The sequence below is a fragment of the Lithobates pipiens genome, unplaced genomic scaffold, assembly GCF_037356315.1.
Source record: "Lithobates pipiens isolate NorthernLeopardFrog02 unplaced genomic scaffold, aLitPip1_a1.2 Scaffold_30, whole genome shotgun sequence".
NCBI classification, from domain to species: Eukaryota; Metazoa; Chordata; class Amphibia; order Anura; family Ranidae; genus Lithobates; species Lithobates pipiens.
The window spans coordinates 177,537,912-177,548,565 of record NW_027507791.1 but is presented as its reverse complement, the minus strand read 5'-3'; the positions used below and the strand labels follow the sequence as shown (position 1 = coordinate 177,548,565).

Genomic DNA, 10,654 nt, shown 5'->3' with positions numbered 1-10,654 from the left:
TGTATAAGGTGGGTTACTGAGTGGGTAGTGTATACAGTTAGGGGGTGTCCCAGAACTAACTTGTTGGCTTCTTGAATGGCCATGGCACATGCGGCCATGTTCTGGAGGCAAGCAGGCATGCCCTGGACCTGGAGTGGGAGTTTCTTTGAAAGGAAAGCCATCGGTCGGTAAGAATTACCGTGCTCTTGGGCAAGAACTGCTGCAAAGGCAGATCCATTAACTACACAATATAGATAAAAAGTTTTCCTGTAGTCCACTAGTCCTAAGGCCGGGGCGGAGGCAAGGGAGGAGAGGAGGGTGTTAAATGAGTGTAACATTTCCTCCGTCCATTCCACCACTTTTGGCGCAGTGGAGAGCGTGGCCCTCCTCAGAATGGAGTCATGAAATGAGCAGTCAGGGATCCATTGCCGGCAATAGACGATTGCTCCCAGGAAAGACAAGAGGGCGGCCTTGTCCCTGGGTGGCTGCAGAGCGTTAAGGGCTGCGGCACGGTGGGGGGAAACACTTCTCTCTCCCTTGTTGAGGATGCACCCCAAGTACTCTACAGTAAGGGTCACCCACTGTATCTTTTTCCGTGAGGCCAAGTGACCTGCCTTGGCTAGGTGATCCAGCAAGTTCTTTGAGTCTTCTTCACAAGCTTCTGGGGTGGGGCTGCAGAGAAGGAGGTCATCCACATATTGGATGAGTACCGACCCGGCGCTCGATTGCCAGGATTTGACTGTCTCATTCAATACCATAGAGAAGGCTGCCGGGCTGTCCACATAGCCCTGCGGTAGGCGGGTCCAGGTCAGTTGCCCCCTCCCCCCCCCCCCAAGAAAAAGCAAACATGGGCTGGGCCAGTGGATCCACAGGGATGCTAAAAAAAAGCGTTAGCTAAGTCAATTACTGTGTAGGCCACAGAGTTTGCCGGTATGCAAGAAAAAATAAAGGCAATGTCTGAGACCAGAGGGGGGAGGGGAATCACCATTTTGTTGACTGCCCTGAGGTCCTGTACCAAGCGCCATTCCCCGCTTGCCTTTCTCACTGGGTATATGGGGGTGTTCCATGAGCTGATGATGGGTGTCAGGATGCCCATGGCTACATACCTATTGATGAGGGGTGTAATCCCCTCAATTTTGTCAGAATGTAGTGCATATTGTTTTTGAAAAACAGGTACTGAGTCTGGGCGCATTTGGGGGGTGTAAGGGGTACATGGGATGAAACCTACACTCGCGTTATTCTCTGCCCAAATAGCATGGGTTTCCAGGGAGGCAGGTAAGAGTACAAAATACCCTTTTTTGGATTGTCTCTTTGGGCCTTGTAAGTCGCAGAGTGCGGAGCTGGCAGTTACTGCTCCCTGTGGATCAAATTTGATCACCACTCCCAGTTTGGACATTAAGTCCCTTCCCATCAGGGAGACTGGGCATTGGGGCAGGATGGCAAACCGTTGTTGGCAAAGTAGCACCCCCTCCGGGGTGGTTACTGATAAGGGTGGGGTGATAGGGTGGGTAACAGGAGTCCCATTAATACCTATGGAGCTTCCCTCAGAACATTGTGGCGTGTCAAAGGTCACATCATTGATGGAGCTGGAGGTGGCACCAGTGTCAATGAGAAAACAAATGCGTTTTCCATCTACACCCAGGATCACCTGGGGTAGGCTCCTCCAGGACACATTGTAACATACCAGGCTGAGGGAAGGGACATACTCCAGGCAGCCCTATGTCCTGCTTGAGGGTTGGGTGGCAGGCCATTGCATGGGAATAGGGGCTGGTGGGGGTGGTGGAACACGAAGGGCGGCGTTGTTAGGTGGAGGGGGTCCTCGGGGTCCTTGATAGGGCTGGTGATATCTGGGGCCTGACACTGGTCCTTGGTAAGTTGGGGGACGTTGATGTTGTGGAGTTGAAGGAAAGGCGTTAGGGTAACGCCTTCGTCCATTTCCCTTCCCCCAAGGAAGGCCCCTACGGTAGGGACAATTGGACTTCCAATGTCCCATTTGACCACAGTTGAAACAACCCTGGTCTGGTGGTTGGCGGGCATATTCTGGTCTTCGAGTGGGGGCATATGGTTGGAGTGCCATTAAAGGGGTTGGGGGTTCAAATGTGTTATAAAATAACCCCCCTTTTTGTTCAAAAACCCCGGAAGTTTCCCTGGAGCGGGTGTCTGACATGAAATCCTCTGGGGGTTGGGTAGCCCATTTGGGGTTAATTAATTTTAGCAGCTGTACTACTTTTGGCTCCCCTCCGGCCATTACAGTAGTGGTAAAAAGGGACCCATCCGCCCCATCTACCGCTTTCCAGAGGTTGTATACTCGGGTGCAAAAATCATAGAATTTTTCCTTCGGGGCTTGTTTTGTTTGGACCAGATCTTGCAGAGCTGTGACCCCTTTGTAAAGGGTGCTCCAATGTTGTCCTAGGGTTTTCCAGAAATCTGGCCAGCCCCCTTTTCCCTGGACATGGGCATTAAACAGGTCTTTTACCTTTGGGGGGTCGGGGCAGTCGGGGTCTAGAATATGTATTATACTCTCAAGATCAATCGGGTCCAGATTTGACCCGGCGCACTGGCGCAACAGGAAAGTGGCAGCTTCCCTAGGATGTTTTCTGGGGGATGGACAGAGTTCTTTGAGTTTTGTCAGTGTGCCTAGGGGCAGGGGTAGGTGAATTTCTGTGTTACCTATGGTCATAAGGGGGGCCTTAATATCGGGGGTGTCCTCATCATCCTCGTCAGTAACTACGGGGGTGGTCATAGGTGAGATAATGGGTCCTGGCGCTGGTATGGGTACGGGTAGTGGTTTCTCTGTAGCCAACTTGATTTTGACCTTACTCCTGGTGACCACCCCCATCTTAGAGAGTTTTTCCATGGCCTGATTGTCTTCGGGACTCAGGACTATAGCCTCTCCCTCAGTGGGATCACTGCTTTGGGAGGTTCCCGGGCTCTGATCCGGGTCTCCCTCTGTTTCTCGTTTTGTTTGTGCTAGGGCGGCTCGGGCTTCCCTCAGAATTCTATGTCCCCGTTCTATTTTAGCTCTGGCTGTCTCTACTTCAAGGGCAAACCGTTCCTTCTCTTCCCTAAAGTCTTTTTGCTCAGGGGTCTCCCTCGCCCTCTCGTCAGCTTCCACTTGGTCCTGGTACTCCTGACCCTCCCTGTCTCTTTTGGCTTGGGATTCCCTGTCCCAGAGTTGTCTTTGGTGCGGGGTGGAGGCGTTGTACAGTGCAGCGGATATGGCAGCCATGTCTACCCCAAGACTGGGGTAGATGGCCAAGGCCTGGGCAACCTCGCCCTCGTCAGTTTTGACAAGGACATAAGGAGGGGGTATTTCTGGGGCATTCAGGGGTGTAGTTATAGGGGCCGAGGGTATTGGTTTTCCTTCTGTGAGGGCATGATTTTTGGCATGTTTTTTTAAATAAATTTTTAGAGGGGCTTCCCATATCTTGCAAGATTTTTTCATGTAATCTACATCCCACTTCCCGGGGGGGTATGAGTGCTTATGTAACTGACAAATCTTTTTTACTACATGCCAATCTTCTGTGTTGCAGGGGCCCGCGGGACCTATATCATGGATCCCTAATTGCTGGCACCTTTCCCTAACCTGACTCCAAAATGGTTCTACATAGGGACCGGGCACTATAGTCTGCACATACTCATAGGGAGTAGGTTGTTCATAAGGGGTCCCGTCTTTGCCTACAATATTCCCCATTATGGGGGGGTGTTATGAGATGCTTGGTAAGGGGGCAGAGGTGATAGCAGCCAGTGGCACGAATCACCTGTTGTTGAACTTCTTCCAGGGAATGTAAAGCAAGGAGGTGGGGTTCACTGACTGGGCTATGCAGGTTTATTCTGACTAGCGTGACAACGGGAGATGTTTCGTCCTGGGGGTACACGGGGCGTTCTCCTAGTCTAGTGGAATATCCCCCTGGGCGAGTGGCTATCAATATCAGGATATCAATTTGTTTAAGAAACAATAAACCAACAGTACAGTGAGGGCAAGGGTTAACAATTTCACAGCAATCTGGATCACAAGGTAAAGACATTGAAAGAACAGCAAAATACAAAAAAAACTATTGAAAAGGCAAGTTTGAAATACTTACGTAACCTGGAAAGAAAAACATGAACAACTAAATCACATACAATCGTTTTACATGACCAGATAAAATGAAAAATATGAACAACTAAATCACATGCAATCGTTTTACATGACTAGATAAAATGTGCACTGTGTTTGATTTGATCAAATTACCCTTCGGGCGTCCCTTGAACATCCAACCTTATTTGGGGAGGGCGCAATCTATTGCTTCCCTTCCCTGTAATGTTCCTCTTTAATCTATTTTACTTAATAGTTTTAAGTCAGGCCAACCTAGCCGGACTCTCTTTTAATCTATTTTACTTAATAGTTTTAAGTCAGGCCAACCTAGCCGGACTCTCTTTTTTTAGGTACGAGCCCTCTACTTCTCCCGATGGGCCAGCCTAGCCCACCGCGGAGGCACAGCAGCAATACAGGTCCCGCACGTGGCGGTCACCGCGGCAGTATGAGTGACACCAAAAGATCCTCACCAATAAGGTAAATAAATCAGTAGTCACTCACCTGCCGAATCGATGACCCCACTTCCTGGTACCAGCTGTAAAGGTAGGTCCTTGCTCTGTTAGGTGCTCGATTTCCCTCTTCCTATCTTTCCTAGGCCGTGGTCTGGATGTACTTGGGAGTCCCATTCACCGGTGAGATAACCAAAACTCATACACGAGATGTATGCGAATAATGATTACAATTTAATGTTTTGAATACAACAGGTTATATGCTGAAACAGTTGGGGTGGCGCCCTGTGGAGTAGCCAATCAGGGATGCGCTCGTAGCTATACACCAAGCTTTTCCTAGTAACAGGTTTATTGACAGAACAAGCAAAATAAGCAGAAATTGTCTTCACGGCAAAGCACGTCATTAACCTTCACGCGAGATAAGAATAAGACTACGATATTTAACAATATTCAACAATATTGTGCTAATAGTCTGTGGTCCAGACGTTCTAGGTCATAGACGATATAAGATAGTTGCATATCTTGGCTTTCTCTGTACAAACTCTCGCGGCCAAGGGCATTCAAAGAAAACAGCATGTTTTCCAAATAGCAAGCATCTATGTCAAAAGTAGTTAGAATTCTAGCTTGGTCATACAAAGTTTTAAAATGGATGACAGTATAACAAAATGGAGACTTGTTAATCCTTATAGTTACCTCGGGCAATCGAGAGGAAAAATACAGCAGGTCGCCAAAGCCAACAACATAATGGAAAAAAGCCTACGGCACCTGGTATTCCCAGGCGGTCTCCCATCCAGGTACTAACCAGGCCCGACCCTGCTTAGCATCCGAGATCAAACGAGATCGAGCGCATTCAGGGTGATGTGGCTGTAGGCGATCTTGCATCCTACTTACAACTCTCTTGACAAAAGCCAAGGTGGTCACCTCGGGCAATCGAGAGGAAAAATACAGAAGGTCGCCAAAACCAACAACATAATGGAAAAAAGCCTACGGCACCTGGTATTCCCAGGCGGTCTCCCATCCAGGTACTAACTAGCCCGACCCTGCTTAGCATCCGAGATCAGACGAGATCGAGTGCATTCAAGGTGATGTAGCCATAGGCAATCTTGCTCCCTACTTACAACTCTCTTGACAAAAGCCAAGGTGGTCACCTCGGGCAATCGAGAGGAAAAATACAGCAGGTCGCCAAAGCCAACAACATAATGGAAAAAAGCCTACGGCACCTGGTATTCCCAGGCGGTCTCCATATTCAGGTACTAACCAGGCCCAACCCTGCTTGGCATGCGAGATCAGATGAGATCGAGCGCATTCAGGGTGATGTGGCCGTAGGCGATCTTGCACCCTACTTACAACTCTCTTGACAAAAGCCAAGGTGGTCACCTCAGGCAATCGAGAGGAAAAATACAGCAGGTCGCCAAAGCCAACAACATAATGGAAAAAAGCACCTGGTATTCCCAGGCGGTCTCCCATCCAGGTACTAACCAGGCCCGACCCTGCTTAGCATCCGAGATCAGACGAGATCAAGCGCATTCAGGGTGATGGGGCCGTAGGCGATCTTGCACCCTACTTACAACTCTCTTGACAAAAGCCAAGGTGGTCACCTCGGGCAATCAAGAGGAAAAATACAGCAGGTCGCCAAAGCCAACAACATAATGGAAAAAAGCCTACGGCACCTGGTATTCCCAGGCGGTCTCCCATCCAGGTACTAACCAGGCCCGACCCTGCTTAGCATCCGAGATCAGACGAGATCGAGCGCATCCAGGGTGATGTGGCCGTAGGCAATCTTTGCACCCTACTTACAACTCTCTTGACAAAAGCCAAGGTGGTCACCTCGGGCAATTGAGAGGAAAAATACAGCAGGTCGCCAAAGCCAACAACATAATGGAAAAAAGCCTACGGCACCTGGTATTCCCAGGCGGTCTCCCATCCAGGTACTAACCAGGCCCGACCCTGCTTGGCATCCGAGATCAGACGAGATTGAGCGCATTCAGGGTGATGTAGCCGTAGGCGATCTTGCACCCTACTTACAACTCTCTTGACAAAAGCCAAGGTGGTCACCTCGGGCAAACGAGAGGAAAAATACAGCAGGTCGCCAAAGCCAACAACATAATGGAAAAAAGCTTACGGCACCTGGTATTCCCAGGCGGTCTCCCATCCAGGTACTAACCAGGAACAACCCTGCTTAGCATCCGATATCAGACGAGATCGAGCGCATTCAGGGTGATGTGGCCGTAGGCGATCTTGCACCCTACTTACAAATCTCTTGACAAAAGCCAAGGTGGTCACCTCGGGCAATCAAGAGGAAAAATACAGCAGGTCACCAAAGCCAACAACATAATGGAAAAAAGCCTACGGCACATGGTATTCCCAGGCGGTCTCCCATCCAGGTACTAACCAGGCCCGACCCTGCTTAGCTTCCGAGATCAGACGAGATCGAGCGCAATCAGGGTGATGTGGCCGTAGGTGATCTTGCACCCTACTTACAACTCTCTTGACAAAAGCCAAGGTGGTCACCTCGGGCAATCGAGAGGAAAAATACAGCAGGTCGCCAAAGCCAACAACATAATGGAAAAAAGCCTACGGCACCTGGTATTCCCAGGCGGTCTCCCATCCAGGTACTAACCATGCCCGACCCTGCTTAGCATCCGAGATCAGACGAGATCGAGCGCATTCAGAGTGATGTGGCCATAGGCAGTCTTGCACCCTACTTACAACTCTCTTGACAAAAGCCAAGGTGGTCACCTCGGGAAATAGAGAGGAAAAATACAGCAGGTCGCCAAAGCCAACAACATAATGGCCAAAAGCCTACAGCACCTGGTATTCCCAGGCGGTCTCCCACGCAGGTACTAACCAGGCCCGACCCTGCTTAGCATCCGAGATCAGACGAGATCGAGCGCATTCAGAGTGATGTGGCTGTAGGCGATCTTGTACCCTACTTACAACTCTCTTGACAAAAGCCAAGGTGGTCACCTCGGGCAATCGAGAGTAAAAATACAGCAGGTCGCCAAAGCCAACAACATAATGGAAAAAAGCCTACGGCACCTGGCATTCCCAGGTGGTCTCCCATCCAGGTACTAACCAGGTCCGACCCTGCTTAGCATCCGAGATAAGACGAGATCGTGCGCATTCATGGTGATGTGGCCGTAGGTGATCTTGCACCCTACTTACAACTCTCTTGACAAAAGCCAAGGTGGTCACCTTGGGCAATCGAGAGGAAAAATACAGCAGGTCGCCAAAGCCAACAACATAATGGAAAAAAGCCTACGGCACCTGGTATTCCCAGGCGGTCTCCCATCCAGGTACTAACCAGGCCCGACCCTGCTTAGCATCCGAGATCGAGCGCATTCAGGGTGATGTGGCCGTAGGAGATCTTGCATCCTAATTACAACTCTCTTGACAAAAGCCAAGGTGGTCACCTCGGGCAATCGAGAGGAAAAATACAGCAGGTCGCCAAAGCCAACAACATAATGGAAAAAAGCCTACGGCACCTGCTATTCCCAGGCGGTCTCCCATCCAGGTACTAACCAGGCCCGACCCTGCTTAGCATCCGAGATCAGACGAGATCGAGTGCATTCAGGGTGATGTGGCCGTAAGCGATCTTGCACCCTACTTACAACTCTCTTGACAAAAAGCCAAGGTGGTCACCTCGGGCAATCGAGAGGAAAAATACAGCAGGTCGCCAAAGCCAACAACATAATGGAAAAAAGCCTACGGCACCTGATATTCCCAGGTGGTCTCCCACCCAGGTACTAACCAGGCCCGACCCTGCTTAGCATCTGAGATCAGACTAGATCGAGCGCATTCAGGGTGATGTCGCCGTAGGCGATCTTGCACCCTACTTACAACTCTCTTGACAAAAGCCAAGGTGGTCACCTCGGGAAATCGAGAGGAAAAATACAGCAGGTCGCCAAAGCCAACAACATAATGGCCAAAAGCCTACGGCACCTGGTATTCCCAGGCGGTCTCCCACCCAGGTACTAACCAGGCCCGACCCTGCTTAAGCATCCGAGATCAGACGAGATCGAGCGCATTCAGGGTAATGTGGCCGTAGGCGTTCTTGTACCCTACTTACAACTCTCTTGACAAAAGCCAAGGTGGTCACCTCGGGCAATCGAGAGGAAAAATACAGCAGGTCGCCAAAGCCAACAACATAATGGAAAAAAGCCTACGGCACCTGGCATTCCCAGGTGGTCTCCCATCCAGGTACTAACCAGGCCCGACCCTGCTTAGCATCCGAGATAAGACGAGATCGTGCGCATTCATGGTGATGTGGCTGTAGGCGATCTTGCACCCTATTTACAACTCTCTTGACAAAAGCCAAGGTGGTCACCTCGGGCAATCGAGAGGAAAAATACAGCAGGTCGCCAAAGCCAACAACATAATGGAAAAAAGCCTACGGCACCTGGTATTACCAGGCGGTCCCCCATCCAGGTACTAACCAGGCCCGACCCTGCTTAGCATCCGAGATCAGACGAGATCGAGCGCATTCAGGGTGATGTGGCCGTAGGCAATCTTGCACCCTACTTACAACTCTCTTGACAAAGCCAAGGTGGTCACCTCGGGCAATCGAGAGGAAAAATACAGCAGGTCGCCAAAGCCAACAGCATAATGGAAAAAAGCCTACGGCACCTGATATTCCCAGGCGGTCTCCCATCCAGGTACTAACCAGGCCTGACCCTGCTTAGCATCCGAGATCGAGAGCATTCAGGGTGATGTGGCCGTAGGCGATCTTGCATCCTACTTACAACTCTCTTGACAAAAGCCAAGGTGGTCACCTCGGGCAATCGAGAGGAAAAATACAGCAGGTCGCCAAAGCCAACAACATAATGGAAAAAAGCCTACGGCACCTGGTATTCCCAGGCGGTCCCCCATCCAGGTACTAACCAGGCCCCACCCTGCTTAGCATCCGAGATCAGACAAGATCGAGCGCATTCAGGGTGATGTGGCCGTAGGCAATCTTGCACCCTACTTACAACTCTCTTGACAAAAGCCAAGGTGGTCACCTCAGGCAATCGAGAGGAAAAATACAGCAGGTCACCAAAGCCAACAACATAATGGAAAAAAGCATACAGCACCTGGTATTCCCAGGCGGTCTTCCATGCAGGTACTAACCAGGCCCGACCCTGCTTAACATCCGAGATCAGACGAGATCAAGCGCATTCAGAGTGATGTGGCCGTAGGCGATCTTGCACCCTACTTACAACTCTCTTGACAAAAGCCAAGGTGGTCACCTCGGGCAATCAAGAGGAAAAATACAGCAGGTCGCCAAAGCCAACAACATAATGGAAAAAAGCCTACGGCACCTGGTATTCCCAGGCGGTCTCGCATCCAGGTACTAACCAGGCCCGACCCTGCTTAGCATCCGAGATCAGACAAGATGGAGCGCATTCAGGGTGATGTGGCCGCAGGCAATCTTGCACCCTACTTACAACTCTCTTGACAAAAGCCAAGGTGGTCACCTCAGGCAATCGAGAGGAAAAATACAGCAGGTCACCAAAGCCAACAACATAATGGAAAAAAGCATACAGCACCTGGTATTCCCAGGGGGTCTTCCATGCAGGTACTAACCAGGCCCGACCCTGCTTAACATTCGAGATCAGACGAGATCGAGCGCATTCAGGGTGATGTGGCCGAAGGCGATCTTGCACCCTACTTACAACTCTCTTGACAAAAGCCAAGGTGGTCACCTCGGGAAATCGAGAGGAAAAATACAGCAGGTCGCCAAAGCCAACAACATAATGGAAAAAAGCCTACGGCACCTGGCATTCCCAGGCGGTCTAACATCCAGGTACTAACCAGGCCCGACCCTGCTTAGCATCCGAGATCAGACGAGATCGAGCGCATTCAGGGTAATGTGGCCGTAGGCGATCTTGCACCCTATTTACAACTCTCTTGACAAAAGCCAAGGTGGTCACCTCGGGCAATCGAGAGGAAAAATACAGCAGGTCGCCAAAGCCAACAACATAATGGAAAAAAGCCTACGGCACCTGGTATTCCCAGGCGGTCTCCCATCCAGGTACTAACCAGGCCCGACCCTGCTTAGCAGCCGAGATCAGACGAGATCGAGCGCATTCAGGGTGATGTGGCCGTAGGCGATCTTGCATCCTACTTACAACTCTCTTGACAAAAGCCAAGGTGGTCACCTCGGGCA

At 50.5% G+C, this 10,654-nt stretch overlaps 10 non-coding genes and 14 pseudogenes across 10 annotated transcripts; all 24 read right to left on the bottom strand.

Moving 5' to 3' along the window:
* Positions 1–5,259: 5,259 nt before the first annotated feature.
* On the bottom strand, positions 5,260–5,378 carry LOC143952117 (5S ribosomal RNA). The gene has a single exon (XR_013267325.1). It is a non-coding gene; the product is annotated as a 5S ribosomal RNA (ribosomal RNA).
* Positions 5,379–5,487: 109 nt separating this feature from the next.
* Positions 5,488–5,605, bottom strand: LOC143944469 (5S ribosomal RNA; annotated as a pseudogene).
* Positions 5,606–5,714: 109 nt separating this feature from the next.
* Positions 5,715–5,834, bottom strand: LOC143946735 (5S ribosomal RNA; annotated as a pseudogene).
* A 102-nt stretch (positions 5,835–5,936) lies between these two features.
* Positions 5,937–6,055, bottom strand: LOC143947749 (5S ribosomal RNA; annotated as a pseudogene).
* A 109-nt stretch (positions 6,056–6,164) lies between these two features.
* Positions 6,165–6,283, bottom strand: LOC143954591 (5S ribosomal RNA). The gene has a single exon (XR_013269568.1). It is a non-coding gene; the product is annotated as a 5S ribosomal RNA (ribosomal RNA).
* A 110-nt stretch (positions 6,284–6,393) lies between these two features.
* LOC143954703 (5S ribosomal RNA) lies at positions 6,394–6,512 on the bottom strand. Its single transcript, XR_013269667.1, has one exon. It is a non-coding gene; the product is annotated as a 5S ribosomal RNA (ribosomal RNA).
* Positions 6,513–6,621: 109 nt separating this feature from the next.
* LOC143944711 (5S ribosomal RNA) lies at positions 6,622–6,740 on the bottom strand (annotated as a pseudogene).
* Positions 6,741–6,849: 109 nt separating this feature from the next.
* LOC143952240 (5S ribosomal RNA) lies at positions 6,850–6,968 on the bottom strand. The gene has a single exon (XR_013267436.1). It is a non-coding gene; the product is annotated as a 5S ribosomal RNA (ribosomal RNA).
* Positions 6,969–7,077: 109 nt separating this feature from the next.
* LOC143953933 (5S ribosomal RNA) lies at positions 7,078–7,196 on the bottom strand. Its single transcript, XR_013268970.1, has one exon. It is a non-coding gene; the product is annotated as a 5S ribosomal RNA (ribosomal RNA).
* A 109-nt stretch (positions 7,197–7,305) lies between these two features.
* Positions 7,306–7,424, bottom strand: LOC143952702 (5S ribosomal RNA). The gene has a single exon (XR_013267853.1). It is a non-coding gene; the product is annotated as a 5S ribosomal RNA (ribosomal RNA).
* Positions 7,425–7,533: 109 nt separating this feature from the next.
* On the bottom strand, positions 7,534–7,652 carry LOC143947594 (5S ribosomal RNA; annotated as a pseudogene).
* Positions 7,653–7,761: 109 nt separating this feature from the next.
* LOC143947288 (5S ribosomal RNA) lies at positions 7,762–7,870 on the bottom strand (annotated as a pseudogene).
* A 109-nt stretch (positions 7,871–7,979) lies between these two features.
* LOC143950818 (5S ribosomal RNA) lies at positions 7,980–8,098 on the bottom strand. The gene has a single exon (XR_013266150.1). It is a non-coding gene; the product is annotated as a 5S ribosomal RNA (ribosomal RNA).
* A 110-nt stretch (positions 8,099–8,208) lies between these two features.
* On the bottom strand, positions 8,209–8,327 carry LOC143945285 (5S ribosomal RNA; annotated as a pseudogene).
* A 109-nt stretch (positions 8,328–8,436) lies between these two features.
* Positions 8,437–8,556, bottom strand: LOC143943524 (5S ribosomal RNA; annotated as a pseudogene).
* A 109-nt stretch (positions 8,557–8,665) lies between these two features.
* Positions 8,666–8,784, bottom strand: LOC143947414 (5S ribosomal RNA; annotated as a pseudogene).
* A 109-nt stretch (positions 8,785–8,893) lies between these two features.
* On the bottom strand, positions 8,894–9,012 carry LOC143952514 (5S ribosomal RNA). Its single transcript, XR_013267683.1, has one exon. It is a non-coding gene; the product is annotated as a 5S ribosomal RNA (ribosomal RNA).
* A 108-nt stretch (positions 9,013–9,120) lies between these two features.
* On the bottom strand, positions 9,121–9,229 carry LOC143948230 (5S ribosomal RNA; annotated as a pseudogene).
* Positions 9,230–9,338: 109 nt separating this feature from the next.
* LOC143951982 (5S ribosomal RNA) lies at positions 9,339–9,457 on the bottom strand. Its single transcript, XR_013267203.1, has one exon. It is a non-coding gene; the product is annotated as a 5S ribosomal RNA (ribosomal RNA).
* A 109-nt stretch (positions 9,458–9,566) lies between these two features.
* On the bottom strand, positions 9,567–9,685 carry LOC143945071 (5S ribosomal RNA; annotated as a pseudogene).
* A 109-nt stretch (positions 9,686–9,794) lies between these two features.
* On the bottom strand, positions 9,795–9,913 carry LOC143947629 (5S ribosomal RNA; annotated as a pseudogene).
* A 109-nt stretch (positions 9,914–10,022) lies between these two features.
* Positions 10,023–10,141, bottom strand: LOC143944042 (5S ribosomal RNA; annotated as a pseudogene).
* A 109-nt stretch (positions 10,142–10,250) lies between these two features.
* LOC143945135 (5S ribosomal RNA) lies at positions 10,251–10,369 on the bottom strand (annotated as a pseudogene).
* Positions 10,370–10,478: 109 nt separating this feature from the next.
* On the bottom strand, positions 10,479–10,597 carry LOC143946987 (5S ribosomal RNA). The gene has a single exon (XR_013265262.1). It is a non-coding gene; the product is annotated as a 5S ribosomal RNA (ribosomal RNA).
* Between the last annotated feature and the right edge of the window lie 57 nt (positions 10,598–10,654).